This window comes from Lactuca sativa, chromosome 9, assembly GCF_002870075.4.
Source record: "Lactuca sativa cultivar Salinas chromosome 9, Lsat_Salinas_v11, whole genome shotgun sequence".
Lineage (NCBI taxonomy): Eukaryota > Viridiplantae > Streptophyta > Magnoliopsida > Asterales > Asteraceae > Lactuca > Lactuca sativa.
Genome location: NC_056631.2, coordinates 48,884,382 through 48,901,218, shown reverse-complemented (window position 1 = coordinate 48,901,218; position 16,837 = coordinate 48,884,382).

The window sequence follows — 16,837 nt, the reverse complement described above, 5'->3', positions numbered from 1 at the left end:
GGAAACCCTAATTAGCTTCTCCATATATTATGTCTTTCCCTTTCATTATATTTATACTTCTCATTTAATAATAATATGAAACCCTAGCTGTTCTATAATTTGTAGTTTGAACTTTCGTTTACATGATATGAGAGCTCGGTTGATCGTATGTATATTTGTTTTGGGGGCGAGTTACTGTTCATCGGTACTGTTCACGACATTGTTCATCGTTACTATTCACGACACTGTTCATTGATATTATTCATCATTACTGTTCATCGCACTGTTCATGTTACTATTCATCGCAATTTTGCGTATCGTTCCTTGCTTGTTTCTGTATTCAGTTTGATTTGATTTGTTCATTTTGTTGATTTCGAGGGTTTTGTTTCGTCTATTGGTTTTATTGATTTTGAGATCTTGATTATTTCTGCTGCTACTAGTATTTACCGTTTGATTGATATTGAAATATGGCCCCACGAGATGATACTCTTCAGTCCATTAGTATTCAACTCGATGGCAAAAACTATGCCTATTGGAGTTATGTTATGAAAAATTTCTTGCAAGCCAAGACTACATGGGGGATTATTACAGGTGACAAGAAGAAACCAACAGACGGGAAAGTTAATAATTATGCAACCTTACTGGAGTCATGGGAGATTGATAACTCCAAGATCATTACTTGGATTAATAATTTTGTTATCTGGTCTATTGGAACTCAATTGGCGAAGTATGACACATCAAAGGAGGTTTGGGATCACTTGGCTAGGCTGTATACTCAGTCTAACTTTGCAAAGCAGTATCAGTTAGAGTTTGATATTCGAGCCCTCCAACAAAACAATCTCAGTGTTCAGGAATTTTATGCAGCTATGTCGGATTTGTGGGATCATTTGGCTCGTACTTTCAGATTTTGAAGGCTTGTGTGGATCAATCTTGCCTCACACACCTCTTCCCAATGTTGATTCAGTTGTTCACTAGTTGATTGTTGAAGAAACTCATATCAAGTCCCATGCTGACAAAGGTCTTAAGACAACCACTCCTGCTGTTTTTGCTATTCCACAATGACCTCAGTCTTCAAACCAGAATTTTCCTAAAGTTGCATTTGATGAGTGTGCTTTCTGTAAAAATAAGAACCATTGGAAGGAAAGTTGTCCTTTGCTGACAAATAAGGGAAACCAACAACAACAACAAACAAGATCACTTTCACAGTCTCAGGCTTCACAGCAGAATAGGTCTTCTGGACAGTCACGTCCCTCATTTTCATCTTTTAGGCCACCACGGTACGTTGCTGCTACACCTTTAGTTGAGAATGAAACAAATTTCACACCACCATCAGCCTTAGATCCACAAATTGTTGAGCAGTTTAGACAATTCTTAGCTGTCTATCCAACTGCCATGTCAGCTTCCATGTCTCATTTAGGTATATCTTCATCTAGCACGTCGGGTATTCCTTTATCCTTATGGATATTGGATTATGGTGCATCTCATCACATGTCACCACATTTGCCATCGTTTGCTTCATTATCTTCTCGTACACCTGCCTCTGTTATGTATACTAGTGCTACACCCATGTCAGTAGAGGGTGTTGGTTCTATTGCCACTCATTATATATCTTTAACATATGTGTATTACATTTCCGCACTTGCTTTGAATCTTGTATCGGTCAGTCAGTTATGTAAATCTGGTTGTTGGGTCTTCTTTTCTGATTCATTCTATTGTGTACATGACATTCGATCTCGGAGGGTGATTGGGATAGGTCGTAGACTTGGGGAGCTCTATGTTTTGGAGCAGCTACATGTTGCTGATGTTGTTGCATCTAGCGTCGATTTGTCGTCTTTTCGTTTAAACCTTTCGTTGTCTATTTTTTATCTTTGGCATTCTCATTTAGGACACGTGTCAGCATCTCGTTTACAGTTTTTGGTTTCCATTGGTGTGTTAGGCTCTTTGAAAACTAATGATATTTCTGATTGTTGTGGTTGTGAACTGGAAAAATTTTCTTCTTTACCGTTTAATAAAAGTATCACTCATTCTTTTGCCCCCTTTGATATCGTGCATTCTGATGTGTGGGGTCCCTCTCCGACCACCTCTAAATCGAGAGCTAAGTATTATGTTTCATTCATTGATGATTACACTCGTTATACGTGGGTTTATATTATGAAGCGCAGGTTTGATTTTTTCACCATATATAGTGAATTCAAAGCTCTTGTCAAGACTCAACACTCTGCTATCATAAAATGTTTTTGGTGTAATTTGGGAGGAGAATTTACCTCCAATGATTTTAAACAATTATTGGCATCTGATGGCATTATATATCAATCATCTTGTACAGACACTCCTCACCAGAATGGTGTTGCAGAAAGAAAACATCGACATCTCCTAGAAACTGCCAGATCCTTACTACTTTTTGCTCAAGTTCCCAATATGTTTTTGGGAGAAGCTGTTCATACCGCCACTTATGTTATTAATTGCATTCCTACTGCATACATTTCATGGATGTATCCTTATGAAATGTTGTTTGGACAACTTCCAGATTATTCTTCATTACGAGTGTTTGGGTGTACATGTTTTGTCTTGAATCCTCACGTAGAGAGAGATAAGTTGTCTTCAAAATCAGATCTTTTGTTTTTTTGGGATATGGTATTGGTCAAAAGGGTTATCGGTGCTATGATCCTTCAAATCAGAAATTGTATGTCTCTCGCAATGTCACCTTTTTGGAGCATATTCTATTCTATAGCATTACTGTTCAGTCGCATGATGTAACCCGAGAGGAGCTTTGTACTATTGATCCGTTTAGCATTAACATTGTTGATCCACCATATGTCATTGATCAACCACCTGTTGCTGATCCACCACCAGTCGTTGATCCACCACCTGTTGTAGATCATCAAGAACCCCCCCCCCCCCCATCGAGGCCTTATCGTAATAAGAAGTCCATAAATCTTCCTGACTTTGTCTATTCCTCTTACTTACTGGTGTTTGCCTCATTTATTGCTAATGTACATTGTCTCTCTAATCCAACATCCTACAAATAGGTTGTTTCTAATCCCCTTTAGTAGACCGCTATGGCTGAGGAACTTGCAGATCTTTATCAGACTCATATATGGGATCTGGTTCCACTTTCGCCTGAAAGCACACGATTGATTTTTGTTGGGTATATAAAATCAAAACAAAGTCTGAAGGATCCGTTGAGCATTATCAAGCCATAATTTTCGTGAAAGGGTACGTGCAAAATTATGGTATGGATTATGAGGAGACATTTGCTCCTGTTGCAAAAATGACAACTGTTCGCACCATGATTGTAGTTTCTTCCATTCGCCAATGGAAGATTTATCAGATGGATGTCAAGCATGATTTCCTGAATGGTGATCTTCATGAGGAAGTATACATGTCTCCTCCCCCTGGTATTGCTCACCAACCAGGTGAAGTTTGTCGACTTCGGAAGGCACTATATTGTTGGGTTATGAGCATCCTAACACTTCTAAGGTGTTCATGCAACCCTAAAACCTTGGATCTATGTTTTACTAAGAATACATGCAACTTTTGTTTTTCCAAGGTTCCTAACCTATCTAGCATGGCATGGGGAACATTAAACATAATGGCTAGAAGAATTACATACCTTTCAATAGTGAGTTGATTCCTTGGAGTTTGAGAGCCAACCACCAATAATGTGGATGCCTCAAATGGAAATCACAAATCACCACAAACTTGGAAAAACCTTAAGAGAGTGTATGCTAGCTTACAGAAATCGGCCACCTCTTTGCACACACACAACTAGTGTCATTTCAAGCATCAAAAGCTCCTTTATATAGTGTGAGGAATCAGGGTTCCATCCATGTAAACCCTAATACCCATGACTCTTCCTTTCCAAGGATCCATGGGTTAAAAGCTCCATGGACTCCCATGCATGCCAAGCCCATTCCAAATGAGTATTAGCCCACACTTATATAAATACAAGATCCCATATTTAATTAGTCACCTTTTTGATCACCAAATTAATTCTAAATTAATTTATGATCAATACTAATTAAATAATATGATTTCATATTAATATATTATAATTATAATATATTAACAAATCATAAACATACAATTCTCAAAGGTTTAACCATAAATAGTTCAGGTGAAGTGCAACCCAAATGGACCATGCCGGTTCGGGTCAAGTATATACCAAATAAAGTTATGGACTTAGACACCTTATCCCATTATCAAGTTTATCTTCCCGTGCTCCACATCCTCACTTCTTCTTAGGCCCTACAAATCACAACAAATGTGAATACCACAACCTGTATCAAGGACCAAGAGTTAGAATATGGTGAGCTATTAGCCAATATAGTGTAAATACCTGCATGGGATGGTTTCACTTTCCCATCCTTGACATCCTGCAAGTACTTTGGGCGGTTTCACTTCCAGTGCCCCTTACTTTCGCAATAGAAGCATTCAGCATCCTTAGGGATTGCAGAAGGAGTAGCAGAACCACTTTTGGTTCCACTTGATGAGGAGCCATCAAGAGACTTTCCCTTGGTACCCTTCGAATGGGTATTCCTCTTCTTCCCTTTGCCTTGCCCGATAGCCAAAACAGGGGTAGCTGTAGGAGTAGGAGTAGTAACTACCGACTTACCTTTAAAACCACTTTCGACGCTCTTCAGAAGTCCTTGAAGTTTGCTGAGTGTGACTTCCTCCTTGTTCATGTGGTATGTCATGTGGAATTGATCATAACACGAAGGTAAGGAGTGCAAAATGATGTTAATTGCCAACTCCTCAGGGAAGTTCACATTCAATTTTTGCAAACTGTCCACATACCTTTGGATTTTCTGCATGTGGCCCGTGATGGGTTCACCATCCTTCATTTGGGTTGTTATCATGGAGGAGATGATTTCATATCACTCTTGAAGAGCACTCTGATGGTAGCGGTCCATCAAATCTTGGTGCATCTCAAAAGGATAATAGTCCTCATAGGACTTTTGGAGCTCGGCTATCGTAGTGTCTATCATGATGCATGCCACTTTGGTAGCATCTCTTTCATGTGCCTCATATCTAGCGACCTCCTCAGGAGTTGCAATCGGCTCAAGATCCTTAAGCTCCTTATCGAGGACATATTCCTTGTCCTCGTAACGAGTGAGCATCCTGATGTTCCGGATCCAATCCATAAAGTTGGAATCATCAAAGATGACTCTCCCACAAAGGTTCATGAGAGAGAAGGAGCCAGTAGGGTTAGAACCTGACGCAAAGAAGAAAGAGAAGTTTAGATTAGATATATAGAGCCCTTAATAAGACACCTAAATGTAATATTAAGGCTAGGACCCAATACAATATATTATAACTTAGAAGAGGAATGTCGTAATCTAAGCTATAACATATTTGAAGGTAGGTGAATGATGATTCACCAATTTCCACCATTAAACGAAATGAATTATTAGGTTTAATTGGTTTGAAATTCATAGATTCTTTTGAGATTCATTGAACTTTTCAATGGCATGTTTCAATCTCGAGTGTGCCCTTCAAGTTTTGTGACTGGGATACCGAGGATCACAAAACAAGGTGTGAATAACCATGCAAATTCACTTGGTACTCTTAATATTATCACCTAATCAATGTGCCGGTTAACCACACACGCTCCACCGATCTATGATAAATATTAAGTCACCCTTTGTTGTCCTTACTAGTCCAAGTTAGTGTGCCGGTTAACCACACACGCTCCACCAACGACTTGGTAATGTACAAAGTGTGAATTTCATGGGTTAGAACCTTTTCACATTTTCCTAAAGTAACTAAGATTGGGAATTTATAAAACATTTAGTTACTTTACAATAATCATTATACTTTTAATGAGAATTAAAGTCATTGTCCTATCCGTTTGGCTAACGACCCTCCACCGATCAAGGAAGAGGTGGGTGAGAGTGGACACCCATTAAGCTGCCATTTTATAGGCAACAACCTTATACCCCCTTATAGACCAGCTTCATTAATGAGGCGTACTAACGGTAAAATGGATTTATCTTATACATATGTATAAATATTAACCATTAATCTTATAGTAGTATAAGGGTTGAATTTTAACTTTTAAAATCCTAAGGGTTGGAATTTAAAGTGTGTGTGTCTTTACAAATTCCAAAACTCGAGGGCAAGTTTTGAAACTCTTCAAAACTTTTCATTTCATAACTTATGAGTTAAGGGTTCATAAAAGTGAAGACTCTTTATTTTTATGTAACTTATGTGTTTAAATGTTCATTAAAAGAGGTGACCTCTGGAAATCCATAACTTGAGGACAAATTATGGATTCCATTAAAACACATAATTGATCAAGAATTAATCATTAAACAATTTAGCAAGTAATTCCTATGATCTAACAATAACTCATAAGAACATGAATATGCATATCAAAATTTCAAGAACATATGAACACATATAAACATGGAATTTTGATATTAACCATTGTAAATGGATTAGAACAACCATTACAGCATCTAAAACAAGTTTTAAAACATCAAAACAGTTTAGGGTAATGTTTCTAGTCCATTTCCAGCAGCAAAAATCAAAAATTTGCACTCTACCTGGCCAACTCGTCAAGTGAAAGAACTGACTCGCCGAGTTGGTTGAATATACGCTTGGACTAGTTGAGTTCCCCCATGAAATCGGCAAGTCCCCTATGCAGACAGCAAGAATTTCAATTTTTTCAACAGTTTGCATCAAGTATTCAAGAAAACAATCCTAGTCTTTGATACCACTATTGGGTTATGAGCATCCTAACACTCCTAAGGTGTTCATGCAACCCTAAAACCTTGGATCTATGTTTTACTATGAATACATGAACTTTTGTTTTTCCAAGGTTCATAACCTATCTAGCATGGCATGGGGAACATTAAACATAATGGCTAGTAGAATTACATACGTTTCAATAGTGAGTTGATTCCTTGGAGTTTGAGAGCCAAGAACCAATAATTTGGATGCCTCAAATAGAAATCACAAATCACCACAAACTTGTAAAAACCTTAAGAGAGTGTATTCTAGCTTATAGAAATTGGCCACCTCTTTGCACATGCACAACTAGTGTCATTTCAAGCATCACAAGCTCCTTTACATAGTGTGAGGAATTATGGTTCCATCCATGTAAACCCTAATACCCATGACTCTTCCTTTCCAAGGATCCATGGGTTAAAAGCTCCATGGACTATCCATGGACTCTCATGCATGCCAAGCCCATTCCAACTGAGTATTAGCCCACACTTATATAAATACAAGAGCCCATATTTAAATAGTCACCTTTTTTATCACCAAATTAATTCTAAATTAATTTATGATCAATACTAATTAAATAATATGATTTCATATTAATATATTATAACTTATAATATATTAGCAAATCATAAACATACAACTCTCAAAGGTTTAACCATTAATAGTTCGGGTGAAGTGCAACCCAAATGGACCATGTCGGGTCGGGTCAACTATATACCAAATAAAGTTATGGACTTAGACACCTTATCCAACATATATTGCCTCAAACATGCCCCTCGTGCTTGGTTTGAGAAATTTTCTACAGTGATTACTTTGCTTGGTTTTCGACCAAGTAACCATGACTCGAATCTATTTATTCTATGTATGGCAGCAGGTTGGATTATTCTTTCCTTATATGTCGATGACATGATTATTACCGGTGATGATCATGATGGTATAGAGTCTTTAAAGCGTGATTTAGCTCACCGTTTTGCTATGAAAGAGTTGGGTTTGCTACGTTATTTCTTGGGGATTGAAGTTGCTCAGTCTCCAAAGGGTTATCTTTTATCTCAAATGAAGTATATTTTAGATTTGTTTGAATGTGCACGAATCCCTGATAATCGGACAATTGATACACCTATAGAGAGTGATGCAAAGTACTCTCCAACTGATGGTATCCCCTTATCAGATACAAGTCTTTATCGTACCATTGTAGGGAGTTTGGTTTACCTGACTGTCACTAAACCGGATATTGCTCATGCAGTTCATGTGGTTAGCCAGTTTTTTACTGCTCCTACTACTATTCATTGGGGAGTTGTTCTTCGTATTTTGAGATATCAATGTGGTACTTACTTCTGCACTCTTATGTTTCCACCTACATCCTCTCTTGAGCTGTGTGCCTATAGTGATGCAAATTGGGATAGTGATATTTATGATCGTAAGTCCACTAATGGGTATTGTGTTTTTCTTGGAGATTCACTGATATCATGGAAAATCAAGAAACATGATGTTGTTTCTCGATCTTCTACAGAATCTGAGTATCGAGCCACGACTATTGCCACTTGTGAGATTGTTTGGTTGAGATGGCTTCTTGCAGATATGGGCGTTCACATCTCTCAGACTACCCCTTTATATTGTGACAACGAGAGTGCGATAATGATTGTCAAGAATTCAGTGTTTCATGAGCGCACAAAGCACATTGAGATTGACTGTCATTTCACACGTCATCATCTCCAGAAGGGCATTATCTCCCTTCCTTATGTTCCTTCCTCTTTGTAGATTGTTGATATTCTTACGAAACCGTTGAATGCACCTCAATTCCATTTTATGTCTGAAAAACTCTCAATTCTTATTGTCGTTGCATTGTGAGTTTGAGGGGGGATGTTAGCCTAATAAGATTTTGGGCTTTATCTTGTATTGGGCTTTATGAGTGGGCCTTTTAGCTAGGAAACCCTAATTAGCTTCTCTATATATTATGTCTTTCCCTTTCATTGTATTTGTATTTCTCATTTAATAATAATATGAAACCCTATCCATTCTATATTTTGTTGCTTTGTACTTTCGTTTACAAGTTTGAGCAACTCCATAGGTAAGAAATGTTAGATCTTAACTCCTTGGGCATGCTAGATGCATAAAATTGATAAATTGATGGTTTTTTTGGGGACCATGCATACGTTTAAGGTCTTTAAAGGGGTCTTAATGGAAAAAACGAGGTGTTGGATGTTGAGATTTCGAGTATTAAGCATGTAATGGACTTGTGTGCAAGAGTTTTTTTGTACGTTGGGCGTAATGACATGTACGATGCGCGTACAACCAAAGGAGTCAGTACCCTAAGCATACTGATGAGGTACACTAGGTGTACGCTCCTAGTGGAGTTTGGGCTTCATTGGGCTTTTAAGCTATTCGAGCCCTATTCAGCCCTGGGCCTCGACCACTAAGATTTAATGGGCCTTTGTACTTGTTCGGACCATAGGTAGAATGGTTAGGCCTATTGGGCCTTATGGCCCATTATTGTTTTGGACCTTGGATGTTAGGCTTATTTAGGAAGAAAGGCTTTTTGGAGGATTTTGGACTTTGGATTTTGGGCCCTTGGCTAGGTTGTGCCATAATCCTAATTAGGATAATTTGTATATTTACTCAATGTGAGATTTTTGGATTGGTAGCCGAGCAGCTACTGTTTTCAGTAGACTGAGGTGAGTCTTCTCACTATAACTTCGGGTCTAAGGCACCAAGGCCGGACCAATATTCATTTATGTAGTATGCTAGTTGTTGGATGTTACATGTTGTTATTGGGTTGAAATATACACAGGGCGGGGCCCAGTATGACATAACGAGTTGAAATATACCCAAGGGCGGGGCCCACTACGAACTGTTTGGGTTGAAATATACCCTAGGGCAGGGCCCATACATGTTTTGGGTTGGAATGAACCTCAGGGTTGGGCCTATTTGTATGATTGGTATGTGTTATTTTAGGAAAACTCACTAAGCATTTGCTTACAGTTTGTATTATGATTTCAGGTGCGTTTGGTTCCAAAGGAAAGGGTCTGACTTGATGGCGCAGCGTGCACTCTCCACTATTTTCCGCATTCATTAATATGGACACTCTGATGATTTCGTATGATGGTTTTTATGTAATGGATTTTTAGTATCAAACTTATGGTTGTAAACCTTAATTAAAAATGAAAAATTTTATCTGGGTTTTTGGGTTATACTAATACTCTATGTTGCCACTAATACTCTGTCACTGGAGAGAAGAGAAAAACAGCAGAGATGGAACCTTACCCGTCATCATCGGTGAGAAGCTTCCTCGTCGTTAGTGACGAGTACTCTTGACGAAAGGAGAGTAAAAGCCGACGAAATCGACGGAAGGTTGTGGTAATCGTCAGTGGAATTTTATAGAGAAAAGTGAAACCCAATATACTATAAAGAATGAGTTGTGTCGATATATATCTCGTCAACCATTAACGGCAACACAAAAAACTTAGCGGTGACTCGAGAGAATATTTTGCGGTATTTTTTGTCGAGCATTAGCGGCAACAACCGTCGCCACTAAAGGAGTCGACGTTATTGCAATGTACGACGTATGTTTTCAGCTGTTGGATTAGGCACAATATCAATGGGTGGTGTTTAATAGCGGGAATAACAAAAATCAGTAGGGCTGGAAAATACTGTACCAAAGAAGATCAACCAACATGTTACCAACCGAACCAATAATGTTGGTAACCAACATTGGTAGCACCATACCAATTACCTAAATATGGTACGATAATGGTACAAAGTTTTATATACCATGGTATTACCATACCAACCAATTCAACTTATATATATATATATATATATATATATATATATATATATATATATATATATATATATATACACACACACACACACACTAAATGTTGTAAATTTAACTTTAAGTGTGTTTGGTGTTTAAGAATTAAGAACTTTGATATTACCATCTATCGTCTTAAAATATTTAAATTTTGAACTCATGCTCAACATGAACTATTTTTCTCTCGTACATTGTAATTTAAAGTCATGGTAGAAATTAATAACATTTTTCTGGCCCGCATTCATGATTTATAATGTTCGAGAACACAAATATCCTTATACATGTTGGTATATACAATTATCAACATGTACCAACCAAATTTATTGGTAGCCAAATAAGTTGGTATCAACTATATTCGGTATGGTAATGGTACCAAAAATTTTATATCAACTATAATTAGTACGGTACACAGTTTAGAGAAAAAAGACCAGTACCATACCAATATCACCCCTACAAATCAGGGTCAATGAACACTAGTGACACTACATTTAGCGGTGAAATCTAACGCGAAAGTTAGATCTGGCCGCTAAAAACGATGTCACTAATGCCCTTTATTCTTGTGGTGTAAATATATCTATTGTAGTGTAAATATATCTATTTTTATTATATAAATATATGTATATAATAGAAATCATTTAATTTATATGTTTAAAATCAGTTGTTATAATATGATTAAAATAACATAAAACACTTTTTCAGCCTTTTTTTTTGAAATGTTTAATTAATTAAATTACATCAAAATTTTAGTATTATTGAATAGTTACTTATTATTAACAATTAAGAATTTGTTAAAAAAAATTGTTGTTAATGTGGCAATGGGACCATCAAGATGATTGTTATTGCATTGATGTACAACCGGTTACAAACATAAATGTGGAACTGTTGAAAAATGAATAGCATTGTACTTATATGTAAAATGAATAGTATTATACTGATATGGATGACCTTATTTCTCAAAAGCATATATGCCGAAATGATTATGTTTTACATGTGAAGTGGTTGGGTGAGATGTGAGGAGGGTTCGAGCCTTATTCCTTTTTAATTTGAATTTGTAGATGACAACTAGTAAAAAAGTCCTAACATTTTCGACTAAATAGCACAAAAGTCATTATAATTTTGATTTTTTTTTTCATGTTTGTCACCCTATAGACTGTGTGACTCCCTATCCTTCTCTCCTCATTTCGTGGTTTACTTCGGGATTGTTACGTCTCACTCCTCACCCATTAAATTATTAAATATGTTTTAGGTTGTCGTCCGGTGCAAATAAAAAAACAAAAAAAAGAGAAAGAAATGAGAGGGGAGAGTGTGATGAGTTGAGGCACCTCACTATTCATGGTCAATTTCAGCTCACCGCATGGAACGGTGAAACCACACCACCCCATAGCCTAATAAAAAGCCCGGGTCTATAATTTTTGTTATTAACCCTGTAGTATTAATTAAAACCACCATAAATTCACAATAAGGAATTAAGATGCAAGTTTGTGAAGGATAATGGAACTCTAAAAAGCTTTTGACTTGTACATAAAAAACAAAATAAGTCTACTTGGAAAATGAGCCAGGTGTCTATATACAGAATCAATCATGGAAGGTAGCATGCATTATTGCTACTGGTAAACAAGGAATACTGGTGCAGTTTTGTCCTGAAGGCATTAATGGAGTGGAGGTACGTAGGGTTTTGTAAATCTCAGAGAGCTCGAATCTCATCACCCCACAAGCATCCAATTCAAATATAGGGTTTGCTAATTTCGTTTTCGTCTTGTGAAACGGTTGATGGAAGACAGCTCAAGCAAGATGCTGGTGATCTGAGATTCTTGATTGCAGATATATATAGATGTATTTAAAGATCATCTGGAGTTCATATAGTATGGGATTCTTTCATTCATTGTATTGTATTGCATCCCCAACACTTGCATTAATTATGCACAGTCTTACAATTAATGTTACATGCATTTATACATCTTCCATAAAGTTTCTATCCTTTTTGAAAAGTGTTAAAATTGGGATGTAAGGGAATTGATGAAATGTCTCGTGTGTTTGAAGAATTAAGATTGTACAACGATTAGATTACCTTAATTTTAAAATAAATAACCATTTCGTGTGAGACACATTTTGGTCATTTTAGTCCTTTACCCAATTCTGCTATATATCCTGATTGAATTCATACTCCAGTACGGATTAATTTTAGGTAGGTAATATGTGAGGATCAATCATTTTCACTATTGATTAGTTTTGGTATTCACTATATTTAATTAAATATTAGAAAATGATTGTCGTGTATACTTTTATGTCTCACTACTAAAACAGAAATTTAAAATGTTTAAAATCTATCCTAATAAATAAAGATTTTTTTGCCACGTGTCATATTCTTATTCATTTTGTCATATTTAATTTTATGGTTATTTTAAATTAATTTTTATTCCATATTTCATTTTATGGTTTTTTCTATTTTATCAAATTCCATATATTATTTAAATATAAATATAATAATAAATGCATATCAATTTCATTAAATGACTTTTCTTTTAATTTCAAAATTACTAAATTAAAGTTTCATTAATTTCTTTTATTTATTTATCTAAATTATTTGTTTAAATTGAAAAGAAAAAAATCACTTTAGTATTTTTCTTATAAATTCAAACTTCTTAAATATTTTGAATTTTATATTTAAATTTTCTTTTAAATGAACTCATATAATATATGAGTGTCACACCTAATAATAGATTAAGATCTATATTCTACACCTTGTGATAAACCTATTTACAATTTTAATAATTTAAAGAGGGCGATTTTTATTACCTTCTTCTAGTACATAAACTAAACTACTAATAATCATTTAATAACAACTTATGATGTCTTAACACTTATAAAAATTAACATTTACCTTTTTTCTAAATATAATTATTATTAAAACTTGAGATATTACCTAAGGTATTAACAAAAGATTCTTCGCCAGTTTTGTCAATGGACCTCTTTGAGTCGACTTATAAGATATATAAATTGATGCGTGTAAGGCTAATTGCATGGTATGTTTGCTCTGGTGAGATTTAATTATTTATTAAATTTTGTTAGATTGTTATTAAAAAAAAACAAAAAAAAACATTATTTATATTCTTTTGAGTAGAGCTGATAAAAATCAATTCAATATGACTCAACTTAAAATTAACAGGTTGGGTTGAGATTTTCAACCATTTAAGTTAAATGGGTCAACTCATTTAATTAAATAGGTTGGGTTGAATAAAAATTATCAATTCGTTTTCAACCTATCAATCTATTTAATTTTAATATAAATTTAATTTAATAATTATTTAAATATTATAAATTTATAATGTATTAATCTATAAATTATAACCTTGTATTATTATTTATGTTTAAAAAAAATGCAATCTTAATTTCTAGTTTTTAGCACCGACAACACTGGCGACTCTACAAAATCATTTCGAAAATAAAAATTTTAATGCTATTTGAACATTTATTTGTATTTGTGAATTGTTATTGTGTTTTTGTCATACTTTGAAATTTTATTTAAGTTTACAACTAATTTAAATGATGTAATCTTTAGTTAATTTATTTATTTTTAATTTGTTTTAAATAGATTAATCGAAGTTTAACTTATCTATTTAATAGGTTGGGTTAAGAAATATATAAATAGATCAACTCAGTGACAACTTATTTATCTGAAAAATTATGTTGGATTGGAAATATCAACACATTTAAATTAACATGTTGAGTTGAGTTTAAATCTTCAACCAAATTATTAAATGAGTTGAATCATAATTCAACCTAAATCGACTCGCTCTACTTTTAAGGGATATCCTCGTACTCAAACTCAATTAGACGTCTATCCTCAAGCTTCATGCCTTCACGAACTATGATATGACTGTCATAATATTGAAAATTTGGTCATGTGTTCTATAATACCCGAGCATCATTCTTCCTTTGTCCACCCAATCCCTTAAAAATGAAACTTCACATCAATATGCTTGTTAGTATAAATTATATTGACCCATGTACTTGGCCCTAGCTATTTGTATTTGTATCTTAAAGTCCATTGTACACTTGTATTTATATTGTTTAATGTGAAGGTATCATTACGAGAAATTCATTACTTAAGTTAACTCAACATTGTATACATTGTATTAAAGTTTAAACACTAAACTTTAATCCTTGCATCGCATCTTCTTCTCTCTTCTGTTCTTTATGTCGATTCTTTGTTTTGTTTTGTTTTTTTTTTTTTTTTTTTTTCTATAGATGACGACAATGAAAAGCTCCACCTACCATCAAGAAAACCTATGGCATCATGAACATCAAAACATTATTTTTTTTAGATGACGAATCATTTTCCAGATAGCCTATAATTTTATAAATATATGTGAAATTGATGGTTATTTTTATGCTTGGACTAATTTCTAATTATTTTTTAAAAAACAACAATTGTTGAAATTAAAAATATTTGTTCTTTCTTTAAAAATTAACAATTTAATTTTAACTAGTAAATTAATTCATATAAACAAGTATTTTAATAAAAATAACCATTTTTTTTGAAAAATGACCAAATTCAACGGAATAGGGCATTTGAAGGCAAGGATTTATTATGGAGCATTACTGACCACACTTTCTGTAGAATAGGGCATTCCAGAGTCAATGTTTCATTCTGGAGCTCCGGTCCAAAATAAGAATCTTCATACATTTCGGAGTACCAATGTCTGAAACAGGAATCTATGTACGACCGCCAAGCTCGTACTTTGAAGTGACAACACGGTGTCACATATGCATGGACCGGAGACCCGTTTCGGACAGTTATTTTGGATTAAAAAAACTCAATTTTCGTCCCCTACATATATATGTGTCTACATCTATTTAGACACTTACTTCCAATCATCCGTAATTATCTCGTATAATTGCTTGAAGATGAGTTTCTCAGAGAGTGAGTACGAAGAAAGTTTTAACAACCAGATTGTTTACCTACACAATCTTAGGTAAACCAACCTGCATAATTACACTCACATCAAACCTGATGTGATGGATCTTTTTCAAGCTTGTTTTGTGGCTATTGGATGTATGGTATATTTTTTCCACATTTCTATTGTTTCTTTAAAATTGATAATGTTTCTACATCTAAACTAATTGTTTGTGTTCCCAAAAAAAATACACCTCCATGCATTCATAGGCTGCTAGTTGTCTGTCATCTTCATAGGTAGTGACTGTCTAAGATGGGACTACCTAAACACAATGTTCGTAGAGGTTGCTATCAACGGGAACAACTAGACCCTCTATAGCATTTGGTATGACCATGAAAAATAATACCGATTGCTGTATCTGGTTCGTTATGAAGTTAAAGGAATCCCTTGGAGAGGGTAGGGAAGTATCGTTCACAAGCAATGTGGACGATGTAGTTAGTTCTTGCATAGGTCAGGTATTCCTTGATACTTATCATGGGTATACTTCTAAAAGTGTGTTCATGTATACGCATAGAAGAGTTAGTCGAAACAGAACATTGGAACCTTTGTTTTGGATGACATCCAACTCATATATCATGTCTGATTTTGAGCAAAATTTTTGTCGGCTAACCCATGATGCACGAGAGGTGCTTGTAAACATCTGTCATGTGAAATATGCAAGATTTTATTTCCCTAACATCCGTTGGAAGGTACTCATCATTGATATTTCACAATTTATGTTGGTATTATTGGTTGTTCAACATAATGTACCAATAATAACGCTTGTTGTGGAAATTCGTGACCACATTCAACGGATTTTTGCTTAACACAATTTTATGGGAGGTAAAATATTGAATTTTTCTCTATACAATAACTGTAAATGATAATATTTACTTTTTAGGGAGGTTGACTAGCGTACGAACCTCGTATGCAGAGATAGTGCTTCAGTGGAAGATGCAAAAGTCTGTTCAGTAGCAAGCAACAAAGATCCCGCCCAAGATCCTGTCTCCGTTCCCTTCTGACATTTTATGTGTTTTTTATTTTAAAACAATTTGTGTTGTAGATCTGAACCGTCATACATGTTCATGTAGGAAATGGCGCGGTTTGGGTATAGTGTGTGGTCTTGCTATTGCAGCATTACATTATTCAAACATCACTGAGTTAGTCGATATGGTTCAGATATATTACCGGGATGATGTGTTTCAAACTACCTACCAGACCCAAAATGTACACCCTCTTCCCCCTCCATCTGAATGGTAAATATCAGACTCATTGATGGTCGTTTTGTTGTATATGTAAGGGAATCACAATTATTTATGTTTGTAATCAATTTTTGAAGTGATAAATGGAAGATATTATTATTTCCCTAATATTT